General features: G+C 34.7%; 2 long non-coding RNA genes across 5 annotated transcripts in view; both read right to left on the reverse strand.

Moving 5' to 3' along the window:
• LOC127742503 (uncharacterized) overlaps positions 1–6,622 on the reverse strand; it is a 33,548-nt gene that overhangs the window by 14,661 nt on the left and 12,265 nt on the right. The gene's annotated exons all lie outside the window — the stretch shown is intronic.
• LOC110276459 (uncharacterized) lies at positions 131–2,163 on the reverse strand. Of its 2 annotated transcripts, none has more exons than XR_002369143.2 (4): positions 1,814–2,163; positions 1,223–1,694; positions 931–983; positions 131–178 (listed from the first exon to the last, which is right to left on the reverse strand). It is a non-coding gene; the product is annotated as an uncharacterized LOC110276459 (long non-coding RNA). The 2 variants fall into 2 exon arrangements; XR_008003795.1 differs by having other exon boundaries at positions 631–983.

The raw sequence follows: 6,622 nt of genomic DNA on the forward strand, positions 1-6,622 counted from the left end.
ATCTTTTTGCATCTCCCTAACATAGATAAAGCATAATTTCTTAAGGGAGAGACAATACTATCTCCCTCTTTAAGAAGAGGGAGAAACTTAGAAGATCCAATTTTATTATTTATTTATAATGGAAAATTACCTTCAATGTACTTCTTTTGGAAGTAAAACTTATCGAATTCATCGTCACCTGTAAATTGGAAACAGAAAACAAAACCCTCAATTAAGTTTATAGAAAAACAAAAGAGGACAGGTAGTATGAATTGGTCAGGTTTAATGCTTTTGTTAAGTAATATTGAAATAGTAAATTTTTTCATTTGCACAGTTAAGTCAACCATTTTGATTAAACAGGAAAAAAATAGATGTACTAAAAAAATATATGGTGCTTCAATTCATTGAATAAAGATTGGTACCTGAAGATCTCTAGCTTACTATCAGTTGAAGCTCCATTTCAGAAGTAACAATACATAATGTTAGCCAAGTAAATTTTCAAACAATTTAGTTGCTAATTACCTTAGTCATGTATTTTCACAGATACTGCACAATTTTTAGTGATTACCCAATATTCCAAACAACCACAACTATATAAAAATGTTTCAAATTGGGATAACATAAAGAGAAGTTAATAAATTTGTCACAAACCCATATTTAAAGAATCCAAGTGATGCCACAAACAACAAATTCAGCCTTACTTCATGAACAATCTTTAACAACGAAACCAAGGATTCATTCGTCAAAAAGTACAATTATACTGGTACTTTCCACGTTTTGCAGCAAACTGAAATTTAAGCCATACCAATATCATAATAACTAATAAGAATAAGAACCACGTGAACTTCTAATTGAGACAATAATTAGTAGATCTCATAATCAATTTCAACATTCTTCTTATATCATATATCAGCAATTACTGATTTCCTTTTTACCCAAAGAAATGCTTACTCTATGCATATGACTGAAACATTATCTATTGTCTCAAGCTCTTCCAATTTTTCCTGCATAGTTTAAGAAAACACAGGAAATTAATTAGTTTGAAAGATGAATAGCAATAAAGTTTGCGAGAAATTCTGACAGATAACAGACAATTCAGAATTTGCAAAGGACTTTGGTTGCAACAAAATTAGATTCCACTTACCCAGTAAGCAAATCAAAATTATAAGAAATAAAGAAAGAACCAATCAGTAATTTATTGTCATGATCGAGGCGCTTGAGTTTTGCAAGAATCCTCGCTTACCTATTTTTACCCGCCAATTACAGAACCATTTACGACAACACTTTAAGCTGCAACTCGTTTGTATATGTGTGAAACCTAAACAGCAAGACAAAAGCGACCAAAAAAATTAATACTTGAAGCAATCAGCAAAAGAAAAGAACTCTAATGTTGAAAACTGAAGCCCAACAGTGTTAACCCCGCCTTAGAATAGATAAATAACAACAGAAACAGTGTGCATATGGACGAAGAAGAAGCAAGAAAGAATTTTTTCCTGCTTTTAGGCACGTGACGTGAAGCAGATTCCATCGCCGTTCCATTTTTTTGACAGCCAGTTCTTCAATTTTTGTTTCTTGCTGCGGTGACACGTTGTTGAAGATCCTTGTTCTTGTGCTCTTCATTGTACACCTGAGGCTTTGCACGGTCCTCGATTCCAAGATTCCAATGATCCCCAAATTTATATTTCCTCAAACTCTGTTCTGTGCTTTGTTTGTTGCTAGAACAGCAAAACATGAATCTTAATAAGAACATAAATATATAGTTTAATAAGAATACATGTACATGAAAACTGTTAAAAAAAACGCAAAACTCTTAAAAAATTAAAAAAAAAATTACCATGATTTTCGCAAGATGTAGGACTCTGTTTTCAATTAATCGCTCCTTGAGGCCATAAAAGCTATAAGTTCAAGAAAAAATAAGGCTACAGTTGGTGAAAGAAAGAGGAAGAGGAGGAGTGGACATTGTTGATGAGATCTTTAATGGGGATCTTTTATCTCCTTAAGTGCCAGTGCTGACGATGAACCTTGCGAATTTTCCGGCTAGCTTCTGCTCCTTTCACAGCTGACCAGTGGTGACAAAGAAAGGCTTCATCTGCGCTCCATAGGCGATGACATTTGCAACTTCTAGCTCTATTTTGATGAGCAAATGCCCAGCCGTCTCTCGTGGAGGACGATCAGAGAAGAGAGAAAAAGAGAAGGAACATCGAAGGAAGAGAGTGATTCTGATTTTTGTGGGTAAAGGAGAGAGGCGTCGAAGGAAAGAGAGTGATTCTGATTTTTGTGGGTAAAGGAGAGAGAAAGCCAGAAATAGATAGGACATAGGAAAAAGGATTGAAATTTGAAAAATTTTGAAGAATTGCGCCCAAAATTTGCCATCAATCCCGCTCAAATTATTGCAGTATGCTCAATTACCCTTCCATTGCGTGAAGAACCATTGTGCAAAACAACGCTACATCCTTCATTCAGCTAGAAAGGTTTGGGAACACCTGTCACTCTCTCGGAAACCATTTAACAGTGTTAAATAGTGTGTAGGTTTACTTTTTGACTAGTTAACTATTATATGTTAAAAGATTAGTATATCATAGATTATCTTAACATACTTCTTAAATGAAATCTATTTGATTTATTTTTACAAAAATAAAAAATAAAATCTTCGTAAAAATAAAATATAAAAAATAAAATTATTTCAAGATATAAAATTTGGATTTGATTGTGAAATAAAAGAACTACTCATCCGATACTATGCCCATTACTACCGCACAATATGAAAAAAATAAAAAAAAATTATTGTCTATCTAAAAATTATTAAAAACTAAGTACACTTATTGATTATAAAAAGTTGTAACTATTATAAGGATTTAAAGTGAAAGATATATGTGTAAAAATTGAAATTATTTTAAGTAGTTTTAGAAAGATATAAGTTGAAATTTAAAATATATTCGACTATATAATATAATTTTTATTTTGCTGTTCTCTAATAGGATACTATTCTATTAAATCAATTATTTCGCGTATTAATTTTCAATAAGAAATATAATGATTTTCTTAAATGAAAAACCTACCAACACAATATATGTCTTTGTTCGAAAAATAATTTTTTAATCCAAAATAATACATAACTACTAAAGAAATGGCATACTAAATATTATCTACTTGAAATTGGTAATGATAATAATGGGCTATAAAAAAAGTTCACTTCTAAATTGGTGATGATAATAATGGGCTATAGAAAAAGTTCACTTCCACTCTTTTTTTTCTCAAAATTTCATCTAGTAATAAGCGATATTGAATTAATTTTTTCAATCTACTAACCTTGTGCTTGTATTCGGCTTGAAGACAGAACAAATAAAATAATAAAAATAAAGTATTATTTTTATTTCTAACGTTTGGAACAATTTTTTTTTTGTTCTAATATTAATTAGTAATTTATCACTTGAATTATAATCATGCAATAATTATTTTCAAATAAAAAAGGCTAAATCTTTTTTTTGCTTTTATAATTGAAGAAATGAAATTAAAAATTATTAAAATAATTATTAGAATTAAGAATTCTATAATACTTATGGAAGCTATTTTTGTTTGGGTAAGAATCATTCGGTTACAAATTCTTCTAACATTTGCCTTCAAATTGTGAATTAATTAGGATAAAAAGTCACTTTTTTTTATTAATATAAGGATGTTAAACCTTTTTACAAATAATAAATTAAATTCTACTCTTTTAAACTCGATTTTACCTCACTTATCTTATGTTGTAACACAGAGTAAGATATAAAATTTCTTTTATGCATCAAACAAACATTATATAACAACATAGCTTATCATGTTCATACACTTTATATACTAAAGAAAAATAAAAATAAAACACTAAGCAAAAAGAAAGAAAAGAAAAATACTAAGCTATTGCGAGAAGAACTAATAAAAATTTTGGATGCAATTAATTTAATTACTCTCACAAAGAAAAAGTGTTACAACAAAAATATTAAAGAATGTTTAAAAGAAAGTGTCAAAACAAAAAAAATGAGTGAAATATTTCTCCATGGTAATAGCTTCCACATATATAATACATAATAATGGAGGAAAGCCAAAGGCAATCCTAGAACTTCCTCCAGATAATATCAAAGCTTATAAACAAGCTAAACCATAAAGGGCATCTGACCAAAGATCCTTCCGTCTAACTAACACTTCCCTTTCCAATTCCTTCAGACCTCCCAACCACCAGCAGGAGTATAAAGTAGCAAACACAGTTATATAAAACGAAGAATATGCAAATAGGAACAGTTAAGGCATTTAGACAATTAGCAAGTGTTATGCAGTCAAATAGGCAATCTCAAACAATTCATATAGTATGCATATGATGAATGCCTGTCCCTAGTGGCTGATGATATTATCTTGTCGGTTATAGAGCCAACCCGACAAGTCCTGGCAGTTAACCATTGGACTGTCCCTCTGTCACGCATCCCCAACTCGAGTTATACTCATTATAAACTTGATCATAATCATGATCTATATCCATCACCCTCACTGGTGAATATATACGGGGGCGAGCTCATCCGGGTCTTTCACAGTGCCCGGCCACATTTACGACATAGGGTCAACAGAGTATCAAGTCTCAACCTGGAGCACGTGGTGGCTAGCCACTGCTACTACCCAGGCAAACTCGTATCTCAGATAGTGGAAGTGCAAATCACAATTATCAATAATTCAGCATAAACATGCATGAATTCTCATCCATGGATCAACATCCATATCAGCCATCCGGCTCACGGTTAAATCCATAACCAGCCAATATTCATAGCATACACAGCTATTCTGGCTCACGGTTCAATCCAGAACCAACCAATTCATAAACAATTACGGCCCCTCGGCCAATGGCATAACAAGCACTTCCACCACCATCCTCCACATCTCACATAATCATCAATGATCCTCATTGATTATTCATCTTCCCCTTGCTTCACTCGCAAGTTACCTTATTCACTAGCCCTTTTCTAATAGCTAGGCATATCATAATGATTTAAGATATAAGTGGTGAGATCGGAGGCTTAGAAGTATGAGATTTGGCTTTTAAAACTCAAAAATTAACTTTGGGATGAAAATAGGGCCACGCGTACGCGCACTCCACGCGCACGCGCGGATGGCCTCAAAAACTTCATCAACGCGCAAGCGTCCAGCACGCTAACGCGTGGATTAGAAATTTGCCAATCGACGCGTACGCGTCAACCACGCGTACGCGTGGGTGTTCTCGTGCCCCAGGCACAACACTGGCACAGTTTTGGCATGACTCTCTGGAAAATGGTTGGGCATTGGGTGCAGCACCATCGGCGCGCCCGCGCACATCACGCGCACGCGTGGATGACGCTTTCTGGAAGATCGGCGCGTACGCGCCAGGTGCGCCCACGCGCAAGGGGTCATTCTGTTAAAAATTTTCTAAGTTAAAATCTGCAGAATTCACAGATTTAGACCCCAATCTTCCGACGGACATAACTTCCTCATTTTAAATCATTTTTCACCCGTTCTTCGAACGGCATGGACATCCCGGATCCAATTTCATTTCTAAATAGATTTGGCACAAAACAGAGATCCGTAGTCCAAGTTATGTCCCACCACAGTATGCCAAAAAACCATGTTTTTCATAAAAACAACAAAGTGCCATTTTCAAAACAAGCCATTTCCAACTCTTTTAAAAATCAATCAAAACATGACATTTTCATCCCTTTCCTTTGAAATCAATCAAAATACATCAATTTCAACATCAAGCCTCCTCAACTCACACATTAACAATTTGCCATGATTCACAAAGTCGCCATATAACCATTTTTACCCATTTCAAACAAATGGCTTAATTACAAACACATTAACATGTCATACATCTTTCCTCATCCCAATTTCCAACAATACCATTTCCAATCAATCATCATTACACATAATCAATATCATACTCACTATCACGTGGTTTCACCTTCAATGCCTATCTTAGGGCCTCTAGCCTAAGTATTTCCTACCACATTACATATTAGATACGGGAAACCGAAACCATACCTTAGCCGATTTTCCCAAGCTCCACCGGAGCACTTCCAAACCACTTATCCACAAGCTCTCAAGGCATCAACACCTCCAAGAACAGATTTTTCACCACCAAACCCTTCCCAAGCTTTTTAAAATACCAATCAAGCTCCAATGTCCACACACACACAACCTAAGCCACAACCATCATACCCATACACAAAATCTCAAAACCCAAACATCATAAAATCACAAATCACACTAGGGTTGAGAATCTTACTACACCCAAGGTCCAAGGAGACAAGATTAACCTCCTCCTTCAAGAGAGTTGGGTCCTATAACATCAAAGAACCCAAAATCTCAACATTTCACCCATGAAACTCGAAAATAAGGGCTGAGATTTCGAACAGCAACACGTGGCTTACCTCAAGATTGGTTGTATGGGTTTTGTAGAGATTTCCGCGGTGAAGGCGTGGCCGCAAACGGGGCGGCAATCGGAGCTCTAGATCAAAAGTTATGGTGGTTTGAAGATCAACCAAGGGAGAGAACTTGAGAGAGTGTTCTTCCTCCCTTTCTCTCAAATTTCAGCTTGTGTGTGTAACAAATGAGGAGAGAGAGTGCTGAAAACTAGGGTTTTGGTTAA

The sequence above is a fragment of the Arachis duranensis genome, chromosome 10, assembly GCF_000817695.3.
Source record: "Arachis duranensis cultivar V14167 chromosome 10, aradu.V14167.gnm2.J7QH, whole genome shotgun sequence".
Lineage (NCBI taxonomy): Eukaryota > Viridiplantae > Streptophyta > Magnoliopsida > Fabales > Fabaceae > Arachis > Arachis duranensis.